This window comes from Littorina saxatilis, linkage group LG10 (genome assembly GCF_037325665.1).
Source record: "Littorina saxatilis isolate snail1 linkage group LG10, US_GU_Lsax_2.0, whole genome shotgun sequence".
NCBI lineage: Eukaryota > Metazoa > Mollusca > Gastropoda > Littorinimorpha > Littorinidae > Littorina > Littorina saxatilis.
Genome location: NC_090254.1, coordinates 33,372,596 through 33,393,636, shown reverse-complemented (window position 1 = coordinate 33,393,636; position 21,041 = coordinate 33,372,596). Strand labels below are relative to the sequence as shown.

The window sequence follows — 21,041 nt, the reverse complement described above, 5'->3', positions numbered from 1 at the left end:
TGAAGTGAAGGCTGTGTAATCATTTTCAGCAGCATAACGAATATTTTTTTATACACGCACTAAACACACACACACACACACACACACACACACACACACACACACACACACACACACATACACACACACACACACACAGAGGGGAAATTCCAAAGTAATTGGTACACAAGGTCATATTTATTGTTTTCAACAAAAGGAGAATACTGTACTCATTTTAAACCAAACATCATCTTTGTGAAGGTTTTGTTCTACAAAAACATAAGTATTCCTGTACAGGAGAATGTAAGCGCACTCAAGCAACATGTAAAAAGGCCACAAAGTTTGCAGTGTAAACTAAGAAAAGTAAGATGAATGATGTCAGGAAGTCGCTGGATAGTCTACCGCGTGACAAGGGAGCAGGGTATACAAAAGCAAACCATTCAAACACAAGCAATGAAACAACAAACGTAAACAAGGCAATTGATTAGATAAAGCATCACATAATCAAATAATCGACAACATTTTAAATTCAAAGCACATAACTCCAACATCATTACACAAACATTGCACAACATTCATAAACATTATTGACCAATAATGTATTCACAGCGTTAGTCATGCATTGGTCGACTGCAGACTGCAGAATTGAGCATCAAAGCAGTCATAAAACACTCAATGAATGCATTCACTGAATACAAATATCTGTGAACACATTCCGTAATCAGAAAAAAATCAGGAAACAACAGGAATGATAATAATTATGTCCCTTGAAAAACATCTCACAACATCAGTCACTGTCATAGAAATAAAGAAAGGCTCCAATACACATTTGTACATTTGAAAAACATCTCACACCGGTCACTGTCATAGAAATAAAGAAAGTCTCCAATACATATTTGTACATTCTCCAAAGAGCAATGCTAGTTGTTCTCTTAATCATCTGTCTGTAGAAAGGCCTGCCCAACATCGATCCGTCCTGCGTACATGGTGACCGGCTTGGAAGCTCTGGTAGACATCCTTGTGAGTTTCTTTCAGCTGCAGCATGTCCTGGAGATACAGGTGGAGGGATTTGGTGTAGAGGTTGTGCCCTGCTGCTGCCATGAAAGGCATCATTTCATGGACAGTGGACAGATGCAGGTCCCAGTTTCCTGTGCGTTCAGCTTTGAGGAACTTGCACAGAATGTCAACCATGTCCATGTACTGAATCCACAGTGCAGCTGTGGGGTGGCACTTGAGGGTTTGCTTTTGGCGTTCTAGTTTTAGCTGAATCGATGCGATTGTCTCATCAACGCAAACTTCTCCTAGCGGGATAGCTCCACTCATCAACAAGTCCCACATGTTGGCTGCACGGGCAAGGTCCCCATCAGGCTCCTCACATGAGACAGGAGCATCTTCATTTGCTGATGGCGCGATATCATCCACTGTCCCAGCAATTTGCACATCTTCTGGTACATCTGTGCTATCAATTTCCTCAATGGAGACGTCACTTAGTGTCACATCCAGGTCTGGGAGTGGCAGAGAGATTTTGAACGTTTGTGAGGTCAGGAGTGCGTTCAGAGCCGAGTCAACCAGAAAGTGGCCTCTAACTGCTCGGGACACTGCCTTGCCTTGAAGCATGTAGTTGACAGCTGTTGGTGCATATGTCAGTTCTAGCACCTCCTGCAGACCGCTGCCCTCCATCAAACGTCCAATGCAGCCCAAAAAGCTCATTTCCATGTGAAAACCTTCAAGCCTTAGAACAATAGAGGCCAAGTCAGCATCATCAGGTTTGTTGGCGACGATCTCATGGGCTTTCCAAAATAGGGGCTGGTCGAAAGTGAGCACTGGAGTCGAGCCATGTCTCTTTGCTTCCTTCGCCGCGAACAGCAGTGTAGAGTGAATGCAAGTCAGATCACCAGGGTTCATGTCGATCATTGGCAAGAAGAAAACGCTCGACTTACCAGGGTGACGGTCGTTGTGGACAGCCTGCATCGTTCCAGACCATGAAGGTCTTGCAGGCTTCAGCGGCCACACCACCTTCCACAAGACATCAAGGTGTATAGATGGGTCAACAGCTCGCAGGTTTTCTAGTTCCCTGTATGTAGTGTTCCCAAAGTGAACTGCCTTTGACTGGAAATACACGATGTCAATTGTTCCCTTTTCTTTTGAATCTTTGGAGGTGACATCCAACCTAGGAATAGGCGTTGTTCGTCGTGTTCCAGGAGTTGTGGTAGCAATCATTCCCATACCATGGAAAGAATTGTATCCATCCAAGGTACAGGAATTGTGATCCACATTGTCAGCCACGTATTGTAGAATCACATTCTTGGCACATCCTGGAATATCTGTACTTTGGGACACAGCTGCATTTGCCTCAAATCTCTGCACCTCTGTGTAGGAAGACGAGAAGCCCATCGCATTCAACACATCGATCAGATATCGGGAGCCAAAATGGTGGTGCATTTGGACTCCAAGTCCAATTTGAAGTGGGGCGATGACAACCCTAGGTCGAGCTGCCTGGACAATTGCTTGTCCCACAGATGCAATTTTATTGTCAGCATCTTTTTCGCTGAAAATCAAACGCAGGAAAAGCTGAAGGGACTGGGGAACAAAGTCCAGGTTGTACGCCCCTGAAGAAATATCCTCTGATGTTGGATATTCCTTGTTTGTCGTTGCAGAAGCAGCTTTTATTTCATTCTTTATCAGTGCTGCAGCAGCTTTCACCAGCTTCAGTTTTTCACTTTCGTCGTCATTAGTCTTCGGAGAATTGTAGAAATCATGAAGAATGGATTTAGCTGTTGTGCGGAATGTTACAACATTAGACTTGCCCAGAATATTCGCTATGATGATTTTTTCACCAAATCTCTCCAAGCTTTTCCTTCATCCATTTGGTGGTGTAACCAACCCCTCCACTGAACTCTTGCATTTTCTGCACAAGCTCTCCGATGGTGATCTGTTCGTCATCGTGGTTAATGAGATATTCTGCTGTTTTCTCAAAAACTTCAAGTTTTTCAGTGTCCGGTGGTCTACCCACACTTCGGCTTGGAGCGTTTGTCAGTGCGTATGCACCTGGCTTGTCATTATAACGTTTGGGAATTGACAGACCAAGCGCTCTGAAGTTACAGTTACAAGTTATATGGTACACAGCATCTGCTGCATGCAGGTCTCTTGCAAATTCAAGCTTTCCCTTGACGATATCTGCCCACTCATCATTTCTTTCGTCACATTTTTTCAAAATTTCAGTTTGTAAAGATAATGTTCTGACTCTGTATGCCTCATCAGGTCCACGTGTTTTGGAAAGATTTACCCGAGTCCCACAGAAAAAGCAGCAACTTGCAAAGTCAAATCTGTGTTGCTTAGATCGTGTGCTTCGCTCTCCAAGCTCAGTCTTATCGGTATCTCTGTTTTGCTGTCTTAAGTCTTTCTCGATATTATTGTCGTTGGTGTAATCCCTTCGACACTCGATATGCACCCTTTGACCAACTGTAGGCTGAACGGTTCTGTTCTGTCTTCTCTGGCTCGAATCCTTGATTCCTGTATCAACAAACAAATAACATTGCTCACTACAAACTCTTTTTTATAGACATTTCAACAGAAGCACGCAATTTGTTAACCGGCTATGACCCCACACACTTGCTTTGATAAGTCTCACTGGATGACACCCAGTAATACAACAAACTACAAATACAGCACAACATGTAAAAGAACACCAAAGGGAAAAAACAACAAAAGAACAAAAACAAACAAAATAAAAAAGGACATAAAACAAACAAACAAACAAACAAACGTTATAGTATACAGAACACTAAGAAACTCAAATTTATCATAAGAATTGAAACAAATCAAGAGAGAGAACATACTTGCACATCCTTTCTTTCCCAGGGTATTAAACTCGACGTCACATGGTTCGTTGCATATTGGACAGGTTTTTAATGGATCATCCATTGTGGTAGCCTTTGAAGTGCTGCAAGTAAAATAGTTTTCATGAACACAAATTTGTAATGTTCAACATTGATAACAGCACCACCATTAAATACCACAATAATATATAGTGCGTCCTGCATGTTACTTATGTAATCAGTTGATTCTAGAGGAAAACAACTAAAACACATGAAAATAGGAATTTTGACTGGAATGTTCAGCCATACAAATCCTTGCTAAAAGAGAGTTTTTCAGGCGGCAGTACAGACAGTAAAACCTTCAGTTAAAGTATTTTATGGAATAGTCAAACCAAAACTAACCTTCATTGTTTTAAAGTTGTAGATGACCACAAATAAACGTCCACGCAGCTCTGGTGTATCACAAAGACTGAAGTGAAAAACTGCTTCAAATAATCAAACTGTGAAGATTCCAGCAAGATGGTATCAAAGACAGGTTGTGCTGTCAGACCAGAGTTATGGTGAGAGCATCCGGCGAGCGCGCGGTCACGGCGATCAGATTACTGATAGCCAGCCTCCCTTACCCTCTATCCAGGAACCCCCTCATCCCCCCCTCTTCCTGCTGCAGAATGGCAGGCGAGTGATGCCATGATCTCTCTGTATCGAACTTTTAATCGATCATATCTCGGCCGTGCGATCTTCAAATGGAGTCGAATTGTGTATGCATGTTAAGTGTTCCATGCTGAGCGCAGCCATTATAAAATAAATTCTTTAGGATTTAATCCTTAGTCTCCGGCAGTATGACTGAACAACTGGCTTTCCCTGGTCACTTAGCCCCCTCCGCGATGACCTAAACAGCCACTTTATTGTCGCTTCGCAAACACATTCCACCTCTTAGAGATCGGGGCTTGCCGGACGTTATCGACGTTTGTCGGACGTGGATTATTGGGGTCAACTTCTTGATGGTCACAATTTACGACCGTGTGAATATCAATATCGTAAACTTTGCCTCGGCGCGGTCGAGATTGTTCGCACTTTAAGGTGAGAGTGTCAACATCATAAACTGCGTCCGGAGACGTGGATTTGTTGTATCTTTAAAGGGTGTTGATTTAGAATAGTGGGACATTTATAATATTGACTAAGCTTTTAGCCTGGTATATAATTATGTCCTTCTCCTTATACAGACTAATAAATGTGCTAATCTCTCTCTCTTCTTTCAATGTAGGGACGGCGGCTGTTCATGTTTTAAGTAGTTACAAATAAACTTCTTGTGTAAGTGATCATGCACACAACCCAGGAGTTCAGCTAGTATAAGAGCATTCGGCCCTTTGGACACAAACCAAAAATCAATATTCTGGCTGCATCCTGTGCGAAGTGAGTATTTTTAATGAATTAATTTCCAGATTGACAAAGGTGTCATTTACGGCATTAACTCATTAAAAACATTCGGACTCAAACGGTTGACTTTTGGTATGTGTCAAAGTAGAAAGAAGTTATTATCACATGTAACAGTCTGGACATCTGTGTGGTGGTGTACGTACATGATCGCTTATACGAGAAGGATGTTACCTGTAATTCGTGATATGACAGTGTTTACCGATGTCCATGTCGGCGCTGTCATCAATCTTTTCAATTTCATATAAGAAAATCGTCCGTATAACGGTAAGGTAGCCATGTCCCCATTTATCTTCATCACCTATACAGGGAAATAATCATAGATATTTCTATGATCGACTGCAGAAACCGCCATTAGGAGGCTATCACGAGGTGTTAATAATTCATATTTGCTTTGACCTTGCTATACCGCTGTCGTACGACGAGCATTAACCAGGACCTTTGAATACAGTGGAACCCCCCTTTTAAGACCTCCAAACATCAGGCCTTATACACTTTTTACCCCACCTATGTTGGCCAAGGTTTCTTTAGCCGAGACCAACTGTGCTGCAGCAGGTCACTCAGAGTTGTAGTAACTGTGTAGAAACTGTGTATCAACACGCTGGAATGCAGGCGTTAGATCGACGTTACAGGAAGCGACTGAAGTGACCGTGTGTCCGTACCAGGTCAGATAGAGCCATATGAGTGGGGACGGATATATCCGTACCTGGGAGACAATGAGTTAAAAAGGAGGGAGTCTTAAAATGGGAGTCAATTTACACAGGTTATGAATTGAAAGTCCAAGAAAACAGGGTCTTAAAAGGGAGGAAGTCTTAAATTGGGGGGGGGGGGGGGTCTTCTTCTTCATTTCCGTTCATGGGCTGAAACTCCAACGGTTTGTACGTGTATGACCGTTTTCACCCCGCCACTCAGGCAGCCATACGCCGTTTTCGGGAGGAATTGGGGGGAGGCTTATTTCTTCTCCTTCTGCGTTCGTGGGCTGAAACTCCCACACACACTCGTGTTTTTGCACGAGTGGATTTGTACGTGTATGACCGTTTTTACCCCCGCCGTTTAAGCAGCCGTACGCCTCTTTCGGGGGAGGGGTCTTTAATGAGGGGTTCCACTGTATAGACTACACCGCTGGGAATGATGAATGGAGTGACGACGTTAAGTGCTGCTTCCTCGTGGGTGGAAAGGTTGAAGCCATCAAAGCCTGGGTTTGTTTTGGTTTAAAGAAATATGTGTCAAAGCCTCGTCGCAAGATATTGTAATCCCAATGATAAATTCTCCTGTTAGGGTCACCACCATAAGCTTGAGCTTGTTGTTGATCCTTAACATGTATTATGTTGAATTATTCTTCTTCTGCGTTCGATGTTGGTGGCCGTGCTAGATCCTCAGACCAGTGGCTGCCAGGAAGTCCGCAGTAAATGAATTATCTATAAATATGGCCTACTGAGCGGGGTGAGAGAGTTGATGTGCTGAATAGTCGTGAGTAGTGTGTTTGGATGTGATGACTGTTACGGGTTAGACGTTTCAGCGTGAAGTCACGATGAAAAGACTGTGTGAAGACTGTTACGGGTTAGACGTTTCAGCTTGAAGTCACGATGAAAAGACTGTGTGAAGACTGTTACGGGTTAGACGTTTCAGCTTGAAGTCGCGATGAAAAGACTCGGGTATGGCCTGGTGAGGGGGGTATGTGACAATTTCTTCAACTAAATAGTCGTAGGGACACTTTGTTTGGCTGGAATGAAAGTTATGGCGTCAACGTTTCGCTTGGCGCTGACGCTAAAATGACACTAGACTTGTCTACCCAGCAGGATTCGAGTACACTGTAAGTTTACAATTAAAGGTAAAACTTTGCTTGGCCGCGACACCATGAAGTCATTTACTCGTTTCGCTACAAATTGCGCTGAAACTGAATACATTAGGCTGACATACTCAGTAGGGTTAGCGTCTCTTCAAATTTACAAGAGTTGGTTTAGGGAAGTACACTTTCATTGGCTGTGATCATCATAATTAAGTTATTACTACTGCTAATAGTGTGACGTTTTATGAGGTATCATACCACAGAGATATCGCACTGCAAAGGCGGGCACTGATCCGGTCTTCTAAGCAAGGTAAGGGTTTAGATGTATTCAAGTGGTGGCTGTTTGCATGGCCATTACCAAAAGAATGTGATCAGACGGTGTGTACTGTCCTGACGAGTTACGTGGCAGTCGGACCATAGGACACAATATTGAACTAAACAAGTCGCGTAAGGCGAAAATACAATATTTAGTCAAGTAGCTGTCGAACTCACAGAATGAAACTGAACGCAATGCCATTTTACTCGTAGCAACGTCAGGCCACCGCTCATGGCAAAGGCAGTGAAATTGACAAGAAGAGCGGGGTAGTAGTTGCGCTAAGAAGGATAGCACGCTTTTCTGTACCTCTCTTTGTTTTAACTTTCTGAGCGTGTTTTTAATCCAAACATATCATATCTATATGTTTTTGGAATCAGGAACCGACAAGGAATAAGATGAAAGTGTTTTTAAATTGATTTGGACAATTTAATTTTGATAATCATTTTTATATATTTAATTTTCAGAGCTTGTTTTTAATCCGAATATAACATATTTATATGTTTTTGGAATCAGCAAATGATGGAGAATAAGATAAACGTAGTACAAAGGACAACATTTCTTACATACTGCTTGATTAAAAATCTTTACAAAAATGGACTATATTCTATACAAGAAACACTTAATAACAAGGGTAAAAGGAGAAACAGAATCCGTTAGTCGCCTCTTACGACATGCTGGGGAGCATCGGGTAAATTCTTCCCCCTAACCCGCGGGGGGTAGGCTCGTTTCCATGAAGAGGGGATTGAAAGGGGTCTGGATGGGGATCGGAGAACACTTTAAAACGGAGGGTGCACAAATGAAAGAAGGGATTATACTTGTGTGGGATCCTGTAAATGAAACAAGAATGTCCTGTGGCAGGATGTGACTGGGACTGACTATGGTCACTTTGTGTGCCTTGCTCCCAGAACGAAATTCGTGAGGCGTGAATTTGGTATGCAGGGATGGCCAAATTGTCCGCCCGGGTCGCCAGGGGCCTATTAAAACCGCCTGGCAATCGGTGAACTTTGAAAATAAACGCAACACTAATGGTAGTAATATCGAGATTCAAAAGCCGTATAAACACTGCAGATGCAGCAACTGTGGTATGAACCGGGGCAGCAACATTTCTTACGGGCAAGTGACTTTCTTGAAGTTATACTAGCCCGACTGGCGAGTTAAAAATTTGAGATTTGGTCATCCCTAGGTGTGGAAATAATTGAAATGCGGGCGTCTTGGGTTTCATAGATCCACCACTAGAATCGAGATTGACAATCAAGGATGGTCTTGGGGATAGGAGGGAAGACATTTATTTGGGTGAGATATGTAGTAGACTAGTGGACGTGAAGCTCTCGGATTAAGATTGCAAAACTTCTTCGGTCACAGGTCAGTTTGTGTGAGAGCGATGAAAATTTACAGCGCGTGAAATTGCGTGGGGTGCGGGCACCGCTAGGGTAACAGCCTGTATACTTCGCACAATAAGTTAGGAACCAAAGAGTCTCTGTGCTGTAATGGAAGACAGAATTGTATTTGGATCTGCTAAAGAATAGTAATACCTGGACAAACTTGCATTACGCTTTACCGAGGAACGGTATACAGTGGAACCCCCCTTTTAAGACCATCAACAATCTGAGCAAATCAGGTCTTAAAAAGGAGGGAGTCTTAAAATGGGGATGAATTTACAGAGGTTACGAACAGAAAGTCTGAGAAAACAGAATCTTAAAAGGGAGGAAGACCCCCCGCGGGTTAGGGGTAAGAATTTACCCGATGCTCCCCAGCATGTCCGTAAGAGGCGACAAACGGATTCTGTTTCTCCTTTTACCCTTGTTAAGTGTTTCTTGTATAGAATATAGTCAATGTTTGTAAAGATTTTAGTTAAGCAGTATGTAAGAAATGTTAAGTCCTTTGTACTGGAAACTTGCATTCTCCCAGTAAGGTCATATATTGTACTACGTTGCAAGCCCCTGGAGCAATTTTTTGATTAGTGCTTTTGTGAACAAGAAACAATTGACAAGTGGCTCTATCCCATCTCCCCCTTCCCCCGTCGCGATATAACCTTCGTGGTTGAAAACGACGTTAAACACCAAATAAAGAAAGAGAGAGAGAGAGAGACTCATATCTCCCCAATAATTCTTTTGTTATATTTTTTCTTTTTTTGTAAAAAATGTATCTTGTCTGTTTTACATTTCTAATAAGGGTATGAGCAATTAATTTTCTGACCTTGACATCACGTGAAATAATATTTCCTATCTAGATGTACATATTTATAACCACACTTAAAATAAGCTTAGCTTGTTGTGTGGTCACAAATGTCTGTATCGCATCTACTTGCCACCCTGTATTTCTTTAATAAAATCTTGTTTAAACCAAAGAAAGAAAGATATGGAGGAAGTCTTAAATTGGGGGTGTCTTAACAGGGGTGTTCAATTGTACATGGGCAAGGGTACAGAGTCAGCACCAATTTAACTTGATGTAGGGCATAGACCTATATTAGATATAGGTCCCTGATGTAGGGCATAGACCTATATTAGATATAGGTCCCTGATGTAGGGCATAGACCTATATTAGATATAGGTAGACCTATATTAGATATAGGTCCCTGATGTAGGGCCACTAAATCTGGTCTGGTTGTGGTTGTGGGTGTGGAAGTGACGGCTTTGTGGCACTCCAAGGTTTAAGTCGCTGGTGGTAACGCAACGGTAAGAGTTTGGACATTCATTATTGGGCTTACATGGTATACGGTATACAGTGGTTAGAAGGTAGTCTGTGATTTCTATACTTTGAGTATCTATTATATTTTGGTGATACTCTTTGAGTATCAAATATGGTTTAGCGATAGTCTTTTATTTCTGTACATTGAGCACTGGGTTTTGGTGATAGTCTGTGATAATACTGTTCACGTTTTCGGGGAGGGTGGAGTGTTCTTTGGTGTAGATGCATGGAAATAGGATTCTGTGCTTTGTCAATATCGGGGTCCGTTATATGATACGCGGGATTGATTTCCAGGTCGTATTGTCTGTGTACACTGTCATTGTCGTGGTGTCACCAGTGTTAGCATAATGGTAGCGGGATTCAGCGTTAGTGTTCACTGCTAGCTTTTCGTCGATGTAGGGGAATAGAGTGCTGTGTTCTTTTTCGATATCTGTGTTCCCTGAGTTAAATACGCATAAATGAACGGTCACACGTGAGCAGACTTGGAACTATTGAAAGGCGCAGAAGTGAGTACATGTTTGTCGAATCGAACTTAGGTCACACACTTTGATAGTTATGCAAACATAGGCTGCAGATGTTGCGGGACTATAATCTATATTAAATCATAACACTGATTTCGCTGTATACACAATGTGTTAAGTATCGTATCACGTCACCTGTTGTCTGACGGCATGGTTTCCGGTGTCCTGTCCCAGTAACAGATGTTGATGATGTCATGATCTGAATGTACCGTCTGTAAAACTGATCTGCCTTGACACAGACGGGTACAAAGTTTGTGTCGGATAAGGTCTGGTGAAATTAAAGTAGGGAGCTGCGTGTCGCTCGTTGAACTTCAGGTGTTGATGAGTGTGTGTGTGTGTGTGTGTGTGTGTGTGTGTGTGTGTGTGTGTGTGTGTGTGTGTGTGTGTGTGTGTGTGTGTGTGTGTTGGTGTGATATCAGTTATCATTCTGTGTGTGTGTGTGTGTGTGTGTGTGTGTGTGTGTGTGTGTGTGTGTGTGGGCGGGGATATAGCTCAGTTGGTAGCGCGCTGGATTTGTATTCAGTTGGCCGCTGTCAGCGTGAGTTCGATCCCAGGTTCGGCGGAAATTTATTTCACAGAGTCAACTTTGTGTGCAGACTCTCTTCGGTGTCCGAACCTCCCCCCGTGTACACTACATTGGGTGTGCACGTTAAAGATCCCACGATTGACAAAAGGGTCTTTCCTGGCAAAATTGCTTAGGCACAGTTAATAATTGTCTACCTATACCCGTGTGACTTGGAATAATAGGCCGTGAAAGGTAAATATGCGCCGAAATGGCTGCAATCTACTGGCCGTATAAAATTTCATCTCACACGGCATCACTGCAGAGCGCCTAGAACTGTACCCACGGAATATGCGCGATATAAGACTCATTGATTGATTGATTGATTGTGTGTGTGTGTAGTATCAGCTATCAATAAAGTCCGACAGGGAACTTTAACTCACCCCTACAGATTGTCATAACTTCTGACTGTTCGTCCTCTTATTTTGACTTGAAACATACGTTGAAATCTAGGTCATATCCGTAGCATTATTCAAGACTCAAAAATGTTACTGTCCTTATAAAAACAAGGAACATTGCCTCGGAGTGTCAGGCGGTTTAAACCACAAAATACATCTCATTCACTAACTGTTCAAAATTGCACTAAAAACGCTTTAGTTCGCACACACGGACGAAATACGAGTTTGTTTGGTTGGAAGGGCCATAATTATCAGGGCGGTGCTGCTTTGACATTTAACGTGCGCCACACACAAGACAGAAGTCGCAGCACAGGCTTCATGTCTCACCCAGTCACATTATTCTGACACCTGACCAACCAGTCCTAGCACTAACCCCATAATGCCAGACGCCAGGCGGAGCAGCCACTAGATTGCCAATTTTAAAGTCTTAGGTATGACCCGGCCGGGGTTCGAACCCACGACCTCCCGATCACGGGACGGATGCCTTACCACTAGGCCACCGTGTCGGTTCAACGAAATACGAGGAAATGCGAAGATAGTTGAAAGTGACGGCTGGTTTGTTCCTGTCGCACTGTGTTACGCCAGCACTAACTTGCCTGGAGTGTGTTCCTCTCATCATCCGCGTGTCTTGACACTGATGACCCCTCTTACTTATATAATATATGTCACTTTCCTTGCATACTCACTGCTACTGTGGAACCCCCCTTTTAAGACCTCCAAAAATCTGAAAAATAATCAGGTCTTAAAAATGAGGGAGTCTTAAAATGGCGATACATTTACAGAGGTGATAAACAGAAAATCTGAGAAAACTGGGTCTGAAAAAGGGAAGGAGTCTTGAAAGGAAGACCCCCCGCGGGTTAGGGGGAAGAATTTACCCGATGCTCCCCAGCATGTCGTAAGAGGCGACTAACGGATTCTGTTTCTCCTTTAAGTGTTTCTTGTATAGAATATAGTCAATGTTTGTAAAGATTTTAGTCAAGCAGTATGTAAGAAATGTTAAGTCCTCTGTACTGGAAACTTGCATTCTCCCAGTAAGGTCATATATTGTACTACGTTGCAAGCCCCTAGAGCAATTTTTTGATAAGTGCTTTTGTGAACAAGAAACAATTAACAAGTGGCTCTATCCCATCTCCCCCACCCCCACCCCCCCCCCCCCCCACCCTTTCCCCGTCGCGATATAACCTTCGTGGTTGAAAACGACGTTAAAGACCAAATAAAGAAAGAAAGAAAAAATTGAAAGGAAGGGACTCTGAAGTTGGGGGATCTTAAAGAGGGGGGGGGGGGGGGGGGTTCACTCTGCGCTGAAAGCTGAGATGAAAAAAATCAGAAACTGAGAAAAGGACTCCCCCCCTGTTAGACTCCAACATTTGAGAATTACAATTCTTTCTTTCTTTCTTTCTTTCTTTGGTGTTTAACGTCGTTTTCAACCACGAAGGTTATATCGCGACGAGGGAAAGGGGGGAGATGGGATAGGGGAAAGGGGAGAGATGGGATAGAGCCACTTGTTAAGTGTTTCTTGTTCACAAAAGCACTAATCAAAAAATTGCTCCAGGGGCTTGCAACGTAGTACAATATATGACCTTACTGGGAGAATGCAAGTTTCCAGTACAAAGGACTAAACATTTCTTACATACTGCTTGACTAAAATCTTTACAAACATTGACTATATTCTATACAAGAACCACTAAACAAGGGTAAAAGGAGAAACATAATCCGTTAGTCGCCTCTTACGACATGCGGGGTTCAGAGAAATAAGGATGTGGAAAAGAAGACTTTTGGTAAGTGAAATAAAGGTGATGGATCCAGTCAGATAGAAATAAGACAACAAGAAAAGAATTGGAAATCTGCAGGGAATAGTAGGGAGAGTTTTCTTGGAAGGAAATATAGGTGAAAGGACTGGTAAGGCAGAAATAAGACAAAAGAAGAGAAGTAAAGGGGTGGGGTAGCTCTGTGGAAACACTCCCGCCGCGGGAAGGCGACCCCATGGGAGCGAGAATTACAATGTGTGTGGTCTTAATACAGAGGGAGTCTGACAATAAGTGGGGGTCAGTTATACTTTACAGAGGTTATGAACAGAACATCGGGAAAACTAGGGTCAGCAGAGACAATGGCTTTCCTGTCCCTCGGGGTGATCGCTATTAGGGACTGACTACCAAAGGTTATTATTTTGCTATCAACACCTTTTTGTCAAAGCTTACTATTCTTTCCTTTGGTTTGGAGTCGGATAAATTTAGCAAGATCGTATGGTATCTGTGTAACCCTGGCAACGTAACCGAGTTACGTACACATGTGTATTATAATTATTCGTTGGTTTCCATTCTTGCTCATATTACATTCATGCGTGTCGGTCACCATAATTATTTGTTTCGTAAGAATGGCTTGCTGTGCTTGGTTTTTTTCCCGCATGACCTTCACCTTTCTGTCACCTCTGATTCCTGAAACTTTGGAGTGATATATTGATCTCTGGTTCTGTCGCTGCAGATCTCAAAACAGGGCTTTAAAAAGTCGATAATTGGACACGGACTTTTCAGACGAGGCGTATTCATCGCTTTTAAAACATTTTATTTGTTTGACTCTACCCACGTGCTTTTGTAACCTTGGATTAAATGCCATTCGTCTTGTGTATCAGTGTACAGGAATTTTCCGGTCTGTCTGTTTTGTCTTGTCTCTTCAACCTTCAATCTTCCGTCTTGCTAATTTTTAATTCCCGGAGTCTTTGTACATTTCTTTTTGTGTTCTCTGATTCTGACAGTGCAACGGCACCAAACAAGGCTAAAAAAGTCGATAATTAGACCCAGAGGCTATATTGAAACTACCTGGCATTTTAAAACACACTCCTGCTTTGTGTGTGTGCGTGCGTGCGTGCATGTGTCTACAGATATCCCCCCTCCATGACAAGCCGGTAACCATCGTCATGTCAAGATTTGTCACCCTTCCTCTCTCCATCAATCCTTCCAATTTCCTGAGTCTTTTCGCTGTGCTTAATATGTCCTCAAACTTCGTCACGGCCAGGCAGCCAAACACGGTCTTAGAAGAAAAGGCGATAATTAGTCGTGGACCTATCAGGCGGGGCGAAGAATGGTAGCTGAATGGAGCAGAAGGTTAACAACAATAGTCCTGTTCCCGGTCTTCAAAGCCCGCTCAATTAGGCTTTGTGTGCCCTGCCAACAAAGAGTTCCGGACTGAGAATAAGAAGACACGGGGGGTCGAACTGAAGGGTTACAAATCGATCATCAGCTGTTGTCATTACTCCGCTGGAGGTGAGGTGATGGGGTGGATTGGACAGGGGGTTATGTACGCGAATGGGGGGGGGGGGGGGGGGGGGGGGGACGAATGGGTCTTTGTGATGGTCGGTAGCGGCTCTGTGCCATGATATACGTCAAAGTACATGGGGTGTTTGCGCAGGTATTGCTGTTGTTGGGTTTGTTGTTGTTGTTGTACACACACACACACACACACACACACACCACACACACACACACCACACACACACACACACACACACACATTGCCTGGGGGGAATACAGACACTCGTCCAATAAAATAATGACTCACCCTGCCCTCTTTTTTTTCCCTTTGTGTGTGTGTTTTTATATTTAGTCAAGTTTTGACTAAATATTTTAACATCGAGGGGGAATCGAAACGAGGGTCGTGGTGTATGTGCGTGTGTGTGTCTGTGTGTCTGTGTGTGTGTGTGTGTGTGTGTGTGTGTGTGTGTGTGTGTGTAGAGCGATTCAGACTAAACTACTGGACCGATCTTTATGAAATTTGACATGAGAGTTCCTGGGTATGAAATCCCCGAACGTTTTTTTCATTTTTTTGATAAATGTCTTTGATGACGTCATATCCGGCTTTTCGTGAAAGTTGAGGCGGCACTGTCACCAAAGAAACTACAATGGGAAGAAGGATAACTTCCTCATTGGGCATGCTTAGAAATGAGAATGGCTAAATATGAGTTATTCCCCTTTGCTGCATGCTGATCAGGCTGTTTCCTGCTTTGTTATGACTAGTACAGTCGATCTTTCTCATGTTGTGACTTGCTTTATTTTCACATTTTCGGTATTTAAAACAGCAAACACACACACACACACACACACACACACATACACTGAAGAAGTTTCCATTTTGATTCGGTTATTTTATTTGGTGCTATATGTTTGCTTCACATTGTTTCTTCTTTTACATTGCTTGAGGTATCCCAATTCGCTAAACACATCCATAATGCATGCATGGCTCATTCGAAAGAGGGCAACTGAACAACTGATGCCCAATAGCAATAAATACTGAACAACTGAACAATAAATAGCAATAAATGATGACAGTGCCAAGTTTTTAAGTACAAAGTGAAATCATGTGACTGGACAAAGGCACAATTACAAAATACAAATAAAAAAATCGTGGCCCATTTTAAATTAAGTTCTCAGCTCATGGGGAAGCATAAGATGACCCTAGAAACCGAAATTAGGAGACCTCCCGCCCCCAGGGCAGACTACAAAAAAAAAGGGGGGGGGGGGGGCTAATTTGTGAAAAAGTATAAAAGGAATCAAAAACTGTATACATGTATTTAGTTAATACCCCAAAAATTGTATAGTATATACAATGTCAGACCCTAAAGAAAGTTTGTTAGTCATTGCTTAGGCAAAACAAAGCAAAATAGTCTGTTTACGGTATCCCGACCAACCCTATTTTTCCCCGCCAACCCTAGACCTTTTTTTTGGCATTTGGAGAAAAAGAAAAAGAAAAAAAATCAATTTTGTTCCTGTTTTTTTGCAAAATAATTTAAAAAGATGGTTATAAAAAAAAAAGTAAGAAAAGCCGACCTACCGACCCTCTTTTTGTGTGCCTATGTTACTGTAAACAGACCAAAAGGTACATCAAAAACAACACACCAGGGATGCTACTCTCCCCTTAAAAATAGCCATGAGTCATAGGTGTGACGTTTGAATCTTTTAGCTAAATAAAACCATAGGCAATTGATCGGAAATATCAGGAAAAATCTTACAAGTTTATTATTTGTTTGCTTGGACCAATCCTCTTGCCGAAGTGTTTTACAGTAACAATTGATTTTACGTCAAAAATATCACAGGAATATCGAATGTTGAGGTAAGGCTGGGATAGCCAAGTTCAAGAATAACGGAAGGTGACTGTTGAATCTTTTTGAAAATGTATACAAATATAGATGGTAGGCAATTCAAAATTAAAAAAAGGACTCTCGGAGCATGGACTTTTGAGTCAAAAATTAAAGAAGGCTCTATGAGCCGAAGTACATGTTTTGTCTATTGTCTTTTTTTTATTTTGAATTCCCTACGATCTATATTTTGATACAATTTTGGACCCTCTTTGTACGGAGAGAGTTGGCAATTGTTAATCACATTCTCTCATCTCATCGACTCTCCTTCGGCTCCTTGGTAACATGCGTTCCGTCTCTGCCAGGATTGGATACAGCAGCAGATAACCGGTAAATATGTAACAGGCATAAATGGCAAAATAGCTCGCCTCGCCTGATAATATATGAGACAACTGTTCTATTACAAAGTCTTTCTTGGGAGGCTTGGCTAATTTACTCGCTCGTTTTACACGGGGTTCCATCGTTGTCTTTTCTAATCGGAAAACCTTGCTCCTCAGTTTGTTGACCTTCTGCCGAAGTTCCGCTTCACGAGGGGATGGGGAGGATGACGACTTTGATGCTTTACATCCTATGTCCTCCAGGATCGCCTGAATGTCATCTAAAAAAGAAAACACACACACAAAACACACATAAAATAACATAACCATAACAAGTTACAACCTGGAAGAAATTAAAACATGTGTAATTCAATCACAAAATGAAAATAAACAATAGCGTAGGAAGGCAGGCCAGAAATGAAGTGTATTAGCAACTATGGATACGATGTGGAACAATGATGGAATTGACCTTGTTTGGTACTGAATGGGTGAGGCCATTAGAACTGTACCCACGGAATACGCGCTATATAAGCTTTATATTGATTGATTGATTGATTGATTAGGACAACAGTACCAGGTAAACTCCTCACACACCATGCCTCTTTCTTTCTTTATTTGGTGTTTAACGTCGTTTTCAACCACGAAGCTTATATCGCGACGGGGAAAGGGGGGGGGGGGGGGGGAGATGGGAATAGAGCCACTTAATTGTTTCTTGTTACACCATGCCTCTAACAGGATATGTTTCCCATCATTACGTGTGGGAACTACAGGTACAATTTCATCCATCCATGCATCCGCCCTATACAGCTTCTTCTTCTTCTGCGTTCGTGGCCTGAAACTCCCACGTGCACTCATTTATTTGCACAAGTGGAATTTTATGTGTATGACCGTTTTTACCCCGCCATTTAGGCAGCCATACGCCGCTTTCGGAGGAAGCATGCGGGGTATTTTTGTGTTTCTAAAACCCACCGAACTCTGACATGGATTACAGGACCTTTTTCGTGCGTATTTGGTCTTGTGCTTGCGTGTACACATGAAGGGGGATAAGTCACTAACAGGTCTGCACATAAGTTGACCTGGGAGATCGGAAACATCTCCACACTTAACCCACCAGGCGGCCGCGACCGGGATTCGAACCCTCGACCTTCCGAGTTAATAGACCGACGTCTTACCACCCCGCCACAGCGCCCGTCACCCTATACAGCGATTATCAACTATGTAATGGATGAGTTTAAACATTTTTTGATGTCAGGGTGTTCTTCATGGTTAAAAATCTCTTACCTGGTTGAACAATTTGTGCATCAGGCGACAGGTCGGTGCTGGCTTCATTTGTAGCTACCCTTTGCGATGGTGGATTCCTCCCACTAGCAACCTGCAAATTGCACAGCTCTTTAACTGACAAACTCACAACCAACACCCAGTCACAATGAAACATTTCTCCCAATTTCATGGCATTGGTCTTAGGCCACACACAAAAAGTGTATGTTTCTGGTAAGGCAAAACAAAAAATAATCTGTTTACGGTATCCGGACCGACCCTATTTTTTTCCCACCGGCCCTAGACTTTTTGGGGGCATTAAAAAATAAAATTAAAATATTCAGATGGCTAAAATACAAAACTAAAAAGCCGACCTACCGACGCTATTTTTGGGGGGGCTACGTTACCTTAAACAGACTTTTTTGTGACCTAACATGACTAAAGGTGGAGATTTTTTTTCTAAACTTTTTTTTTTTAAACCATCTTTTTAACTATTTCGTTGAAAAACAGGAAAACAATTGATTTTCGAATACCCCTTTTATTTTTGAAAATGAAAAAAAAAAAAAGTCTAGGGTCGTCGGGAAAACATAGGTAGGGTCAGGTGACCAGAAACATACAACTTTTTTGTTGTTGACGCCGACTCTATACCTTTTTTGCCATTTGGGGCTGTTTTTTTGCAAAATAAGTTCATCATATCATCATAATCAAGACGTCGATCCAAAATAAGTAACTTTTTTTTGTTGGCCTTATCATTTTTTTGCGCTAAATGCAAACAGGCATTATTTGATGGGAACAATGCTAACTTGTTTTCAATTCTTACATCAGCCTCAAACTTGTCATTACTCAACCTGCATTTAATAGTGTGCTTCTTTGGTTTGCAAAAACCTAAAACCAATAAATAAATAACCTTCGGTGGTGGATTGGGCACTGCAAACAATGTCGGGACAGCATTCCACACAAGTGATCCTCTCTGCAGGATTGTTTTACTGGTTGGCCTCAAAGTGATCAGTACAAAGCTTGAGACCTTGAACATCAGCTGGCTGCAGCTTTTCAAAGTCCTCTCGCCTTGTGAATTGCATCCATATTCTGCACCTAGTTTGACAATAAAAACAACAATGTTATTGTTAAACTAAGCAAAAAGGAAAGACAAAAAAAGCTAAATCAGATCTTCAGTCTAAATCTAACGCTCTGCCTGAACGCAAAACGGATGAGTGATGTACCTTTGTACTGTAGTTTTCCCGTAAGCAAGGTTTGATAAAGGTTTCGGCAAATATGCCCACGGGTTTGTCATCAAGTGTAAATTGTTGTTTTGTACTGACTGCTGACTCACACTCACAGTCGTAAGTACTCGCTGACGCTGTAGTCTACTGAGTGAGTTGACTCGAGCCATTGCATTCTCATTCTGAAGAAGGTAAACCTGATGAAATAATCACTGCACAACCCACCTTTTTTCTTCTGTAGGGAACCTGTGGAAAGTTTTCCCGAAGCAGCTCTGTTTGTAACGGGCGTTCTTGCAACAAAAAGCCGAACACAATTTACCACCACCTCGCACACGATCGGTACCTACGCGATCCGCCATTTTGTTTTCGCCGCCAGCATGTGACTAGGGACGATAACCCACAAACACTTTTTCGCATTTTCTTCGCAAGTTCCACGTCTTCCTTATGTACAGTGTTTGCTGTCACGCCCTCATTTTTCAACCAAATTGGTTACAATTTTGGTCAAGTAATCTTCGACAAAGCCCGGACTTCGGTATTGCATTTCAGCTTGGTGGCTTAAAAATTAATTAATGACTTTGATCATTAAAAATCTGAAAATTGTAAAAAAAAAATAAAAATTTATAAAACGATCCAAATTTACGTTTATCTTATTCTCCATCATTTGCTGATTCCAAAAACATATAAATATGTTATATTTGGATTAAAAACAAGCTCTGAAAATTAAATATATAAAAATTATTATCAAAATTAAATTGTCGAAATCAATTTAAAAACACTTTCATCTTATTCCTTGTCGGTTCCTGATTCCAAAAACATATAGATATGATATGTTTGGATTAAAAACACGCTCAGAAAGTTAAAACAAAGAGAGGTACAGAAAAGCGTGCTATCCTTCTTAGCGCAACTACTACCCCGCTCTTCTTGTCAATTTCACTGCCTTTGCCATGAGCGGTGGACTGACGATGCTACGAGTATACGGTCTTGCTGAAAAATGGCATTGCGTTCAGTTTCATTCTGTGAGTTCGACAGCTACTTGACTAAATATTGTATTTTCGCCTCACGCGACTTGTTTTGTTTTTTGTTTTGTTTTGTTGAATCAGGAACCGACAAGGAATAAGATGAAAGTGTTTTTAAATTGATTTCGACAATTTAATTTTGATAACAAGGACTGTGGGAGGTAATGAAGTAGCCAATACCACCATTCATCAAGACAGGGTATTGACCGGCAGGTCTGTGGGCTGAGCAGTGGATATTATTTCTTTGCTGTGCATTGTATATTCTGAACATATTTTTGTTGTACTATTGCTACATGTTCGATTGCTACCAGCTTGTACTTATAATTACTTGCATAGCATGCATTTGATTTTATGAATAACCACATATGTATGCTCTTCACGCCTCATCATCATCATCATCATTATCATCATCATCATCATCGTCATCTTTATCATCACGTGCTGAAGTTTTCTGACCTCCTTTTGTTGGTAAACTTTTTAAGTTTTTAATTTCTAATTTTTCAATTTTATCATTGTGTGTCTGTGCGTCCCAAGGACAGATTGTAAGAAAAGGCGTTCAATTCAATTCTCTCTCTCTCTCTCTCTCTCTCTCTCTCTC

At 41.9% G+C, this 21,041-nt stretch overlaps 1 protein-coding gene and 1 long non-coding RNA gene across 4 annotated transcripts in view; one reads left to right on the top strand and one right to left on the bottom strand.

The window, feature by feature from the left end:
* The window catches only part of LOC138978642 (tripartite motif-containing protein 2-like), a 273,078-nt gene that overhangs the window by 167,652 nt on the left and 84,385 nt on the right, over positions 1-21,041 (top strand). The gene's annotated exons all lie outside the window — the stretch shown is intronic.
* LOC138978634 (uncharacterized) lies at positions 15,629-19,325 on the bottom strand. The gene is made up of 3 exons (XR_011459751.1): positions 19,115-19,325; positions 18,232-18,322; positions 15,629-17,231 (listed from the first exon to the last, which is right to left on the bottom strand). It is a non-coding gene; the product is annotated as an uncharacterized lncRNA (long non-coding RNA).